Source organism: Rhagoletis pomonella, unplaced genomic scaffold, assembly GCF_013731165.1.
Source record: "Rhagoletis pomonella isolate Grant_MI unplaced genomic scaffold, Rhpom_1.0 Rhpom_scaffold_00005, whole genome shotgun sequence".
In the NCBI taxonomy this organism is placed as follows: Eukaryota; Metazoa; Arthropoda; class Insecta; order Diptera; family Tephritidae; genus Rhagoletis; species Rhagoletis pomonella.
This window is the reverse complement of record NW_023458559.1, coordinates 62923558-62938476: the sequence shown is the minus strand read 5'-3', so window position 1 is coordinate 62938476 and position 14919 is coordinate 62923558.

Sequence of the window (14919 nt, the reverse complement as noted above, 5' to 3'; positions counted from 1 at the left end):
TTTTTATTCTGTGAAGAGGTGTAGTACGAAGAGTTGTCAAGATACAGGAGATTTAAAATTTCAATTTTTACCGCGCGCAGGAATATTAAAATTTATATATGAAACTTTTACTAGAGGGTCTCTAATTTAGTTTTCTTAAAAAATATTTGTTTAAGTAAAAAAAAAAAATCCCAAAAATTTTGAGAATATTTTTTTGTTTTTCTCTCAATTGGTAAATTTTAATTTGTGTTGAAGTATCATGAAACGACGGCTGGCCTTTTTTTCTATAACAACATGACCGATAATGGTAACGAAATAATTTACAGATTTTTTGCGCTCCGGTACTGCGCGTCATATATGTACATATATTAAAGCGATTTCAAAGGAAAGTGTGGCGTTTCAAAGATAAAATTCCAAACCTGTCGACAGATTCATTTTTGTAAATAACCAATTCGGTTTCTGTCGTAAAAACAACGGTAAACATTGCCTTATTTTGGGGTCAATTTTGAGCCTTTAAAGTGCTCTAGCAACTTATTGTTGGCATATATAACTTTCATTTTCGGGATATAGGTTCTTTGGAGCAGTAGAAATATTATCGGGTACAAATTTTATATAAATTTAACAAATATTGAGCATTTTAAGGCAAAAAATTGTTGAAAAAATTTGCAAATTTTTTTCATTACCAAAATGCTCGAAACCCGCTCGAATGATTTTGTTTTTGTTTTCTTTAGTCAAAAATTCAAGAGTTTTCCTTTCGTTTGGTATATGGGAAGTATTGGTTGATATCTTCTATATATGTTTATTTTATTCAAATATATCGGCATAAATGATTTTCCATACAAAATCACCTCGTCATCATTTTGCAAACACGTGCATATGTTGGAAGTGTGGGAAGGAGACAAAAAGTATGTATGCGTATGTAATGCGGCTTTTGATAAACAGAGGCGCGCTATTTATAACCTAATCGCAGCGTGTGTACATATGTAAATACATACATACGTACATATGTTGATTGCAGTTAATGTGGATCTGCTTCTATTTTTAGTAATCTATGTATGTCTATACATACATATGTACATACATATTATATATGTACATACATATATGAACACATGTATGCATAATACGCGAAGACTTTTCGAAGTGAAACAACATTTAGAAAAAGTCCAATCCAAGAATAAAAGTAAAGGTGAGGACGTACATAGATAAAGAAAAGGATAAAGGCCAAGGTAAAAATAAACACAAAAACAAAGTTGAGTAAAGATAAAGGCAAACATGAAGACCAAGGTAAATTTAAACACTTTACTTATATGTATAAGTGCAAAGGTGAAGGGGAATATGTATATGAAGAATATGATAAACATAAAAATAAAAACAAAGATAAATATAAAGAAAAAGATGCGGATGAGGATACCGATAAAAGTATAGATGAAGATAGAGGAAGAAAGATTAAAATAAAGGTAGTTGTAGAGAAAAGGATATAGATAAAGGCACAGAGACTCAATCTCGGAACTATTTCGGGATTTTAGGGATTCTCGGGACTTATCGATATAATCGATATTTTGTTGGTTTTTTTTATCGATTTTGTTATCGAAATTTTTATCGATATTGTTATTGATTTTGCTATCGATATTTTTGGAACTTATCGATATAATGATCGATATTTTTATCGATTTTGTTATCTCTTTATTATCGATTTTGTTATCGATTTTATTATCGATTTTGTTATCGATATTTTTATCGATTTTGTTATCGATATTTTTTATTGGTTTTGTTATCGATATTTTTATCGATTTTGTTATCGATTTTGCTAACGATTTTGTTATCGATATTTTTATAGATTTTGTTATCGATATTTTCAGAACTTATCGATTAAATGATCGAGTTTGTTATTTATTTTGCTATCGATATTTTCACTTATCGATATAATGATCGATATTTTTATCGATTTTGTTATCGACATTTTAATCGATTTTGTCATCGGTTTTGTTATCGATATTTTTATCGATTTTGTTATCGATACTTTCGGAACTTATCGATATAATGATCGATTTTGTTATTGATTTTTCTATCGATATTTTCCGTTTCTTATCGATATAATGATCGATATTTTTATCGATTTTGTTATCGACACTTTAATCGATTTTGTTATCGATTTTATTATAGATTATTTATCGATTTTGTTATCGATATTTTTATCGATTTTGATATCGATATTTTTATCGGTTTTGTTATCGATATTTTTATCGTTTTTGCTATCGATATTATAATCGACTTTGTTACCGATATTTTTATCGATTTTGTTGTCGATATTTTTATCGATATTTTTATTGGTTTTTTTACCAATATTTTTATCGATTTTTCTATTGATATTGTTATCAATAACCATACCACGTATTCTACGTTTAAATATAGCGGCTGTATCTCCGATACAGCCTGCAGACCAAGACGAAGGCGCTGGACTGTTCCTTTTTTACATACATTTTTGGACCACTTTAATGTACATACATACATATGTAGCTGCAGCATTATCAGGCGCGATGTAAAATACACCTTTTTTTAAAATATTTTATGTAGGTTCCAGATAAAAGGGCGGCATTTTAAGTAAATCCGGCCTTTATGGAGGCTATAAGAAGCATACTTTTGTTTTTGTTTTTATATTGGTTGAAATAGCTGCTCGATTATTTTTTAAATATCCCTTTTCTTGTAATTTGTGCCAGATACTAGCGAAAATACTTTAAAAATTTAAAAACTGCTTACCAATTTTAAATTTGCGTACGTACCTGTAAAGAAAAGAAAATATGCTTCAGTTATTACATTATCTTGATGCACTTAATAATAAATAGATACACTTTATACGGTAAAATGAGATATACAAATTTCCAGTAAGAAAAACTACAATTGACAGGCCAATTTTAAAATATTGAGTTCCAGCATTGTCTATGAGTGAAAATTTAAGGGATTCTTAATTCATTTAACCATGATAAAAACAAAGTAAGGTAGAACGGTTCTCTCAATTCGTCGGCCATGATTTTTTTATTGAAGTTTGCCAGCATTTTAAAATCATATCAAGTTGAAAATAAAAAAATGAAATTGCTCAAAATTGTTTTTGCTTCAGATTGAAAATGAAAATGTGTGTGTGTGAATTTGTGAGTAAATTTTAAAATTGAATTGCTTGGAAACTTCAGGAATTTTAAAAGTGCCTCTCAGCGGTGCTACCTCACTATATTTTTTTATCATGCATTCAATTTTCGAATATATTTTTTTACTCATAAATTACGGAAACCGTTGTAGTCTCAGTTCCTTATATGTAACTACGTTGACTAGATTTCTGCGGCCATAAATCGGAACATTTTTCTTGCCGGCCTTTTGGGGTCAAAAAATCATTAAAAATCATTTCGTTTTACATTTATTGGAAGAGTTCCAAACTCTTCCTTCTTTAAAACACATTCTTATACAGAAAATGATGCAAAATATTCTTCATTTGACAAATAAATAATATTACTTGATCTTGATCAGCGCCGATCGGGATTCGTCTATGATCAGCAAAGTAGAAGTTCTGGTAGCAGGTTTATGGCTTCAAGTCAGTAATTGTTGGTAATCCTCAACGAAAAATTCTACACTAATAACGGTATCAAACCTAGCGTAGAACAAACAAGTGCGTTGAAAACAAAGTTCGCATTAAACGTTCGATACGTTCAACTCTGCGGGATCGGGTTGGGTGAGCCAATCGGGCTAATTGACTTTTTTACATACGGTAGATAGCGCTTGCCTTAAAGTTCTCACTGATCAGTCAATGAATGGGGTTCTGGAGGGAAACGACATCCAGTTTAGGAGGATGAAAAGATTTTGGTAGTGGGCCGGATATAGACTCGCAACGTTCTTAAGTGAATTTATTATTACCACTGACACCAATAGCTGAAACATTGCATAAAGAAATTTGCGCAGCTCTCTATTTGGGAAACTTTTATCAACCACCTAACGACGGCGATGTTTTTGATGTGGAGATATTTGTCATTGAGAAGGTCAAGGTCATTGATCCGTTCACCAACCATAGTGACCATTAAGCTTAAAGCTTCCTATGACCCGGACGTAACAAGGAATGGACTGAGCAAATATCAGAGTTAAACAAATCTGCAGCAAGAATTCCTATCCATGTCATCGAAGACATTGTGAAGCGATTTTCCAAAGATGGCATACACCAGCAAGTTCTTTATACACACAAGTTGCTGGGATGAAGAAGAGTAGGCAATTATTCACCAGGATGACTCAAGCTTTGCAGACGTAAGTATGTACTATCGTTTGGATAAAAGTCGATTTAAATCAACTTTAGATTTTTTAAATTGTCCCACCTCTTGACACGCGCCCAAGCATTTGTTTGGCACTTTATCGGCAATTTCTACGCTCATTATTCTCCAGCAGTTATTTATTCCTAAACAAATTTCGACACAATTTTTCTTAGCTGCCTCACAATGTGCCTCATTATATTGCGCAATTTTTGTAGCAGCAGCGCCCGTTGGCCGTCGCATTGTGCTTTATCACTCGCAAAAATCTAGTTTTTAATCTCATTGTCGCTGTGAAGTGAATGCAATAAGAATGGCTCATTGGAGTAAATTGCATTTGCAGCGCGTACATTTTGTCGCCTCATTTTCTTCAAGAGCAGCAGCAACCGAGCAAGCATACCTACACCAACAAATCACTCGCTTTCTTACGCTGCTCCTCCCTCATCACTCATTGCCCACTATTGAGTTGCGATTTTTTTTCTTTTGTCCTACTTCCTTACCTCATACACCTTCTCTAGTATCCGTTGCATGTCGTTTGGAGCCGTTGACTTTTTCATTTTTTAATTTTCCATTATCTCTTCTTCTTTACTTTGCCATCTCATCCACTTCAATCCGCTGTCAATTCAACAGCAATGAATCTTGAACGACAGGCACATTCGGTAGTTGGCAACCCGGCAACTGAGAAACGTTCGTGTCAGCGTCGAACTTTGATATCGTCCTGTACATAAATCAATTTGTCTTTGAAAATTGGCAGTTGCAGCGTACTGCTGGCAACTTGCAACTTTTCATCATCGACGCAGCGGTGATTCGCAATAAACAGTATCTGCTGTTGCTGCTGTTGTTGTTGCTGATGCTGTTGCTCATTTTTGCGCTCTCCATCTTTCATTTATTTCAATTTTGTAGTGCCAGTTTTGTTGCTGATTTTTCATCATTTTTATTTGTAGGACATTTTTTTTTCTCATTGCAATTTTTTTTTTTTTGGCTGTGTTGTTGCAACTTCTTGCTTGCTATCGCACGTTGCATTCAAAACATCACATTCTAACGGGTGATTTTTTTGAGGTTAGGATTTTCATGCATTAGTATTTGACAGATCACGTGGGATTTCAGACATGGTGTCAAAGAGAAAGATGCTCAGTATGCTTTGAAATTTCATCATGAATAGACTTACTAACGAGCAACGCTTGCAAATCATTGAATTTTATTACCAAAATCAGTGTTCGGTTCGAAATGTTTTTATCGACAAATTTTGTTCAGCGATGAGGCTCATTTCTGGTTGAATGGCTTCGTAAATAAGCAAAATTGCCGCATTTGGAGTGAAGAGCAACCAGAAGCCGTTCAAGAACTGCCCATGCATCCCGAAAAATGCACTGTTTGGTGTGGTTTGTACGCTGGTGGAATCATTGGACCGTATTTTTTCAAAGATGCTGTTGGACGCAACGTTACGGTGAATGGCGATCGCTATCGTTCGATGCTAACAAACTTTTTGTTGCCAAAAATGGAAGAACTGAACTTGGTTGACATGAGGTTTCAACAAGATGGCGCTACATGCCACACAGCTCGCGATTCTATGGCCATTTTGAGGGAAAACTTCGGAGAACAATTCATCTCAAGAAATGGACCGGTAAGTTGGCCACCAAGATCATGCGATTTGACGCCTTTAGACTATTTTTTGTGGGGCTACGTCAAGTCTAAAGTCTACAGAAATAAGCCAGCAACTATTCCAGCTTTGGAAGACAACATTTCCGAAGAAATTCGGGCTATTCCGGCCGAAATGCTCGAAAAAGTTGCCCAAAATTGGACTTTCCGAATGGACCACCTAAGACGCAGCCGCGGTCAACATTTAAATGAAATTATCTTCAAAAAGTAAATGTCATGGACCAATCTAACGTTTCAAATAAAGAACCGATGAGATTTTGCAAATTTTATGCGTTTTTTTAAAAAAAAAAGTTATCAAGCTCTTAAAAAATCACCCGTTACTTAATACTCTAACAAATGCAAATGATTTTGCACTGAATGTGTCTTGTCGCTTGCTAATGCTGTGTGTTGCTGTTGTTTGCTTGTTTGTTTGTTAGTTTTGTGCTACGCAGCGTGACGACAACGAAATTATCGTCGGCAGCTAATTGAATTGATGATGTGCAAAATTTGTTTGGTAAAAATACAATGATAAAAATCGCCTTATCCCAGCGTGAGGTGAATTTAAATAAGGCTATTTTGTTAGATCGAGATTGGATGAAGAAAACAAATTGCAGGCAGATGAGAAATCGTATATGAGCTTTTACAAAAGAGGAAAATAAGGAAAAAATAATAATAACTTAAATTGAGGAATTGAACAAATCGACGCTATACTTTAATCCCCATTAGGAAAGAATACGGCTCCCATTACATCCAATCGGTTTGAACTTTTTCTTCAAGTCAAGGAAGTACTTTCTTAGGAACGTTTACTAATTTCCCGATGACCTTTTTAACATTGTATCCATCCTCGCCAAATTCCGGTCGGGTGCAAGTTAAGTAATTGACAGCGAACGTTCTTGTTCTGTGTTAACTGTGTCAACTCGCCAGAAACGGTCTGTGTATTCCACATCAGAAGTCAAAGAGCGAACTCATATGTCTTGGTTGCAACATCTTCATCATCTTCTTAGATAATTCGTTGTGTGTTCCCCTCTCTGGTTTAGTTCCCTTTCTCCAATTTGAGGAGTAGGCTCTTTCGGTTCAATAAAAGCCTTCGCGACCAGCAAATTACCCCTAGGTAACCATGCTAAGCGTTCCGGGTTTGTTAAATACAGGCTGTTCAAGTTGTTTGACTGTCCGCTATGACACTTATTTTGGTTCCCCTCTCCCAGTTGAGGCGTCGACCCATATACTTTCCTTAATTCAGTGTAATTTCTAAGGTAACCATATACCATAAATGTACTTTTCAATGGCTTAAGATATGGCAATTATCTTGATGCTCTTCACCATACCAGAGCCCATAGAGTTTAACTATTGCTGTCTACCACCATTGGTCTCTTACAAATTTTACTAGCTTTCATAAAAAAAAAAAAACTAGTCAAATTGAGTGAAAAATGAAGGCCCCAGTGAATCGTGAACACTAAATGCCAGTTTTGAACCACCGTGCATTATATTGTGATTCCACAGAGTTTTTCCTATATCTCCACGATCATACATTTTCAGACAGTTCAGCGTTCCCCTGGTATATGGGATTCAGTGCAGGGACTTTATACCTCCTTATCTCAAATTATCCTAAGGCCTAAATAATACAAAACTTGGAATTCTCCCCTGATCGTTGTGGTTATCGCTTTCCAAGAGCCCCTTTCAGGAATAAGAACTTTGTATGGCATGATGAAGGATAACCTCGTTGAAATCGTCCAACAACAAACAGTCCTTTGTGCTCCTCCTCGACCTAGGTGTCGCATCCGCGCTACCGCTGTGTCGTACAATAAAATGTTGAAGTCTGACAAATGATGTTGCTAAATGAGTGTTGATTGCATTTTTACAGTTCCAGCGAAGCAACAAAAAACGAAATTTTGTTGGTAAGAAGCCCTAAAGTGCACAGTTGCACGCAATGCCAGCAACAGCAGCACGAACACCCCGGAGACAAGCCACAACAACCATCATCAACACCAACAAGAGGAACAACAACAACACATGGTAGCATGAAGCTTGTAAGTCAAAAAGTTGTCAAAAGTCTGCAAATGATAAAGAACCTGCTGCCGTGCTTGCTGTTACTGCAGCGAGAAAAGTCAGATAGATGGCGCCGTGCTGTGTCAAGATAATTGTGCAGGACAATGGCAAAAGAACAGGCAGACAGTGAACGCAGCTGGAGAATTTAAGCAGCTTGTTTGTTACCATGGCAGGGCGTCGTCGTTTAGAAAAAAAAAACATTCGATTACGATGACCACTGCTGCTGCGCGCACGTTCACTCATTCATCGTGCGAAGCGTGGAGAGAAGCGGAAATCATGTCCAAGCTTGATGTTACATGCCAATGCAATGCTGTTTGTTATTGTTGCCTTTGTTGTTTGTTTTGTTTTGTGTGTTTCGGCCAATTGCATCTATCCTAACTAAATAATGGACAAAATGCGCTGATGATAGCGCGAAAAATACAAAAACAGGAGGATAAACGATGCGATTTGTCGTTTTTAATGTTCTATTTTTCTAGGATTTTTATTATATTCGCTGTTAAGTCCGAACTTGTCACTCACTGATAAACGAGGTGAAAAATTAAGGCAATGTCTAACGATTTGCTTTTCAGCAGTAAGCGTAAATCTATGTGGAATGGAACGGTGCGAAGAGTGTATTGTGTGAGCACGGGAAGAGCAAATTTCAAAGATAAACAATTTTTCGGATAAAATTCAAATTTTTCAATTATAATTTAAAAATTATACGATTTATAATAAATCATTTTTTTAGATAAGTAACACATCGCCGAGGAACGAAGGAAAATTAAACAAATCTAGGATGTTTAAGTTGAGAGTCTGAAATTTATTACGCTTTTAACTTTTCGGGGACAAAAATATTTATTCTTTACAAAAAGTCATAGTAAAGAGCGATGCAAAAAAACCGCCTTGAAGGAATTCATTCTCTGCTGAAGACAATATATTTATACAAACAAAAGCTCACTTCCTAAATACCTATTGGGAACCAAAAACAGAGCGCTACTCCGAAATCTTTAAATATACTCCGAAAATATTTAAATCCTTACGGAAACTCAATTGTGTATAAAAGTATTAAACTTCTTTAAAAATTACCGACACTTTCTTTCAAAACTACAATTTCTAATTAAAAAAATTGATAGTTGCTCCGAAATTTTCCGTGAGAACTCCGAAAGTAAAAAAAAAAATTATTTGCTACTGATATTTCGACTTTCCAAACTCCGAATCTAACTATCGAATTATTCAAATTGATACATATTATTACTGAGTTAACGAAATTTATAGAAACAGGCATTTAGTTGTCGAAATTTACGGATGGTTATGGGGCTATCGAAATTTGTCAAGTTATTGATATTTATCAAGATATCGATATTTATAGAATTTTATTTCATTCGTAGAATTATCAATATTTACTAAAATTTGCCGATTTATCGAATCGAAGCTTTGGGATTTTGCCAAATATATCGAAATTTCAAGGTTATATAAGTTTATCGAGTAATTACTGCTTAAGAAATCTTTTCGTGTTACCAGAGTGTAAGCAGTTAATAAAATTTGTCAATTGCTTTGGAAAAATATAATATATATATATATAAAATTAACCGGGTCATCGAAATTTATATAGGTATCCAAAGTATATCGAAACGCACAGTTATGCAAATTAATCGAAATTAGTCGAGTTACTGAATTTAGTCGAGTTATCGAATTTTGTTGAGTTATCGGATTTCCGTGTGTTTGTAATTCATTGAATCTTCAATATGTATCAAATTATCGAAATTTATCGACATAGAAATACAAAAATTGTAGTCACGTTTTAGTTCCAAAGCAGGAGATTTTCCGAGAAGTAATTTTGTATCTTATAAGTTAAACGACGTGCTAAGTTCAATGGTCTTAAAAAAATAGAAAAACAGTCGAATTTCGACGGTTACTGGCACCCCTACCATTAAAAAAGTTATAGAACTGTAAAAAAAAAAATTGGTTTGTGCGCAAAATATTTTTCAGTTCGACCAAAAACTCGCATTTAATGAACGAGTACTACTCAACTATGAACCAAGAAAATATTTTTAAATCAAAAAAGTAAAAATTTCATATGCACTCGTGTGGTTTTCCTCATCGTAAAGCAACCTGTCATCCACCTTTTTGGTCACAATTCTCCATATCCTTCAAACAAATATTTCAACATCTTAATAAATTCGTAACTCTTTAAAGGCAAACAGCGCTGTCAGCAAGCTCACTTAGCAGTTTCATTAAGGGTATACTGTGCCCACTTCAATTCTCTCTGCGTACTTCGAACGACTTTCATCCCATTGGCCCATCGGTGCCTGCCACTACGCAGAGCTAAGGTGAAAGTGCGCTCAAATTAGACCAAACGGTTATTTGCCTCACCTACAATAGCATTTCCTGTACCAATAATTTCATGCTTGTATGTACCTCTGTACCTCGATGCTTCATTTTCTGCTTTCTCTTTTCCTTTTTTATTTTTAGTTTTTTTTTGCTTTGCATCCTTGTTAACGTTGTTGCTAATTAATTAACGCGTCTTAGACGCAGCTGACATTTACTACCATCATTTAGTAAATTGTGCACTAATTTATCACACATCTGACCCAAAGAAGGTGTCAGCAGCAGCAGAGCCACAATACTTCAGCGCGCCGCGCCGAGCCCACTCCGCCCGCGTTCGATAAAGCTGTAAGACCGCAGTCAACCGCAATTTGACTGCCACAGCAGAAGGTGTAAAGGCAAATTAATCATAATAACTGGAAAACCGAAAAAAGGCAGAACCAAAAGCAAAGCAAAACAAAGTCAAAGTGAAAGTTCTCGAGTGGGCTTAGAAAAGGTGGAATGAAGTGGACGTAGACGTGGGAAAGGGATGAGACAAGAAAGTGTAAATGCGGCACGGACAGGCGCTGATGATGGATTTATGTGTGTGTGTGTGTGTGTGCTCTTGTGGTCAGTGTTGCCAGAAAAAAACTTGTTAAAAATCTTCCAAGTGACGATTAAATCTTCAAAACACCATAAAAAGGTTACTGAAACTGAATAATACCACTTAAGGTGGTGGTTTGTTACGTATCTTTGTTTTGCTCAAGTTTATTTGAAATCGTAGTATATTGAAAATCGTTAAGTGCTGCCAGATGTCCTCACTGTGAACATTTTTTGTATGAAGTTTTATTTTGTTGCAGTTATCTTCATGTGAATATTTCTCTGATTATTTATGAAAAATATCTTTATTTCGAAGATAAGTATACACTTCTGGCAACTCTGGTTGTGGTAGCGAGTAAGACTTTACCTATATAGAAGAAAATGATCCAATTAAGCCAAAGCAAACAAATGCAAACAAACACACAGGTGAATCTGAGCGTAGCACACTTTCGAGCTGAGTACGCAGCTGAAGATGCAGCAGGCGGCGTCTAGTGCCTCCTTGAAGATAGCGCCAACGCCAACGTGATGTTGATAAAGGCCCGTCCACATACAACTTTGGCGTTGCGTTGGCGCTGGCGTCGCTTTGACAGCGGCGCGCGTAACGCCCGTGCTTGCTACAATGAACGCTTAGCACAGAATACTTTGGTCACTAAATTGACATACTAGCGGCTGATAAATCAAAATTTTTACATCAATAATTGCATTAAAAACTATATTTCTTGCCCGCATTTGATTAAAAATAAAAATTAAATCACATAATTTTGATTATTTAGAACAGCTGACGAACGACGCGCGCGAAAAGTTGAGAGTTGGCCATCTTTCTGCGTTGTGTTGGCGTTGGCGTTGCCCAACTTTGGTTATATGGAGACTTTCATATAAATGCATGTATTCATAGTCAGCTGTCGAAGCGACGCCAACGCCAACGCAACGCCAAAGTTGTATGTAAACGGGCCTTAAGGGTGTCACCAGCAAAAGCTTCGCGCCACGCCAACAACTGGTGTGGAAATCTCAAGCGGGTCGCTGGCAAGCAAGGTAAACAAAATAAAGGAGATAAAAGGTGGAAAAAAAAACATGCGAAAGTGCAAGTGTGTGTAGCGAGGTCAGAGGAGAATAAGAGCAGAGTAGGCGCAAAAACTGACAGCACCAGGTGTGGCAAGTTAAGGAACACTAAATTGTTGTCAGCCTACGGCGTAGTAGCAGCAGCGGTGGGCAGCAGGCGGTCGTACGCTTGTTGGAAAATTAGGCCAAAATTAAATGCGAAAGTGTGAAAATAAATTAATGCTGGTCCTAAGTGAAGGCAGAAATGAATGATAAGGGAAGGGGGCAGGGGGTGGGCTGTATAGATCGTTGTGTACCAAAAAGAGAAGACATCACTCAAAGGCGGCGGGAATATGCTTACAAAAATGTATTGAGTTAAAGGAGAAGGAGGAGATTCGAAGACATTAAAGCAAAGATAGCAAATATTTAAAGGTGCTCTTATGGTAAGTAGATAAATATGTAAGTAAGCATGTATGGCCAAAAGCATTCATTAGTGAATCGAAATGTTTGCTAATTGCCTCAACAGATGTCCTTAATGATTGGTTTTACTTTCTGGATGCAGTGAAGTGGAGGACTACCTCTGTTTAATGGTATTTAGTTTGTCATAACGTATGTGTATGTGCATGTGAACTGAAACTCTCTATTTTTCATGTTATCAGAAACATATATATGTATATATGTATGTACATTAGACAATATCACCTTACAATCAAACAAAAATTAAATCACCGTACATCCCTGCATCTAATGTAGTTTTGCATAGCAAAGGGACAATTATATTTGGCCGAATTTTGAGAGCACCTTTTTACATTTTCGATGGCGACAAAATATGGCAAAATATTTTTTCTTTAAGTAGTTCTACTAGGAGCTTTAGTTTACAGACATTAGGTTGGTACGTTATGGTGATAAGAACTGAGATTTGGTGTGTGAGTACTAGAACGGCTAATAGGAAAACAGTTGTCTCTTCGAAACAGAACAACTTAATGTAATAACTTTATGTTCTGACAAAGAACTTCGACACACTCAGATATTTTTTTAATAAACTACGAAAACCATTTTCTACACCGAAATGTGTTACCGAAAATCCAACCATAACCTAAAAAATAAGCACTTTCTCCGAATTTTTCCTAATCCGAGTTTTTCCTAATCGTGAGAGTCGTAAAAATAGTGAATTTGATATTTATTCCGAATTTTTTAAGGAAAATTTTATAATTTCTACTCCCAAATTTACTGAAGAAATTCAAACTGGTCAGAGCAGATCGAATTTTTGAAACTTATATATCGTCGTTTAAAGTACAAAGTACAAAACCGCGTATCGTCATTCAGCAAAACAGCGTAACTGACATTGGCTCCCAAAAATTGGATTTGCTCACACAAGCTCTTGGCTCAATGCTTATCCATTCATCCTGAAATATGCTAGCCTGAAATGCGATTTCTTTCTAAAAAAGAAAACCATTTGAAATATGGGTGTTTTAACTCTCTAGAAAATAATTTATGCAACCTCACATACGCGGTTTTGAATTTTCTTGACACGCGGTTGTACTTTAAACGACGATATATATATATATATATATATATATATATATATATTGTCTAAGTTCCGAAAAAACCAAATTTTAGTTACTCCGAAGTTAACTATAAAAAATTAAGAATTCTTAAAATTTATATTTTTTTTATTTAAATATTCTGACAGTTAATAGGATCAATATAATATACTCCAAAACATTTTGAAAAAACTCTGAGACTTACACGAAGGGACTCTCGATTATCAATCAGATATCGAAATTTACTCCAAATTTTCTAAAAAAAAGTAAAAGAACTGTGAACATATCTACTGTGATTGAATAACAACACCTAACCTGCTTTACATACTCCAAAATTTTACTCCGAATTTTTATTCCGAAAATGTACTCCGAAAATTATTTTTAATTATCCACTCCGAAAAAAAACACTTACTTCAAAGTTGTTCATTGTATTTCAAATTTTTAGCTAGAGTAGCAGAGTTAGGCATAGATTGAGTAGTTAAGCAGTCGTAAACTTTGCCAAGACTTGTGGAGGTTCAGTGAAAGGGGAGCGCTGAAGTTCTTCCGCAGCCTTAAAATTTTATTTTTGGATCCTGAGACATAAACCGCCTTAGGTGTACCTCAAGCATTACGAATTATTAATTGCAACTAAAAAAGGAAAAGTTCTTCTGTTCTTCTTATTAAAGGAATCTCCCATCTTCCAAAGCGAAAAACTTATTCACCTCTTACTTTCCCATTAAATTCAAGTGCACTTGCACCTATTTCACACACATCACGCCGTTACATTACCACACTTTTGGCGTCAAAACTCGCCACTTCCTGTTGGAATCACGATGAAACCGCAAGAGAAGCGGGCGTGCGCGCGTATCGATGATAATACACTTTCAGTGCCAAGCTAAACACTTCATCACAACCACGATGTTGCGGAAAAACCGCGAATGCTCCAGTTTAGACCATAGACCGACTATACAATTTCAACTTCAAATGCTACTTCATTGCAAAGAGAACTTCAATTTGAGACTGCAATTCCAGGCTACAGAGCCTCCAGTTCGAAACATGATTGGTGCAGCAGAGCGGGAGGGGAACTATGTGCTTCCGGTATGCATAGCAAATGCAACAACATACATATGTATTTATGTAGGTACTAATACTTACACCCCCGCACACCCCGCGCTTCAGTGACTAGTGTGAAGTAAAAATTGAAAATGAAGGATAAAAGAAGTGTGGCGAAATGAATTTGAGGCATTGCTGCCGCAGCACCGAATTTTTGGTCGAAAATATGACTGAACTTCCAGCAGTGAATTGCTCGCAATCATAGATTCCGTTCCGCCACTGCCGCTTCACAATCTGCGCGCTTGCATAGGACCGTAGACATGACTGAGCGCGCGAAACGGAAGTGCAACCAGTGTTGCCAGGCTACTAATGTGAGAAATCGTCGGTTTGGTTTTCACAAATCGTCATTTGCATGTAAAAATCGTCAACATATAAAAAATGTAAATAAACAGAAACAGGAAGCTATTTTGGTTTTTTTT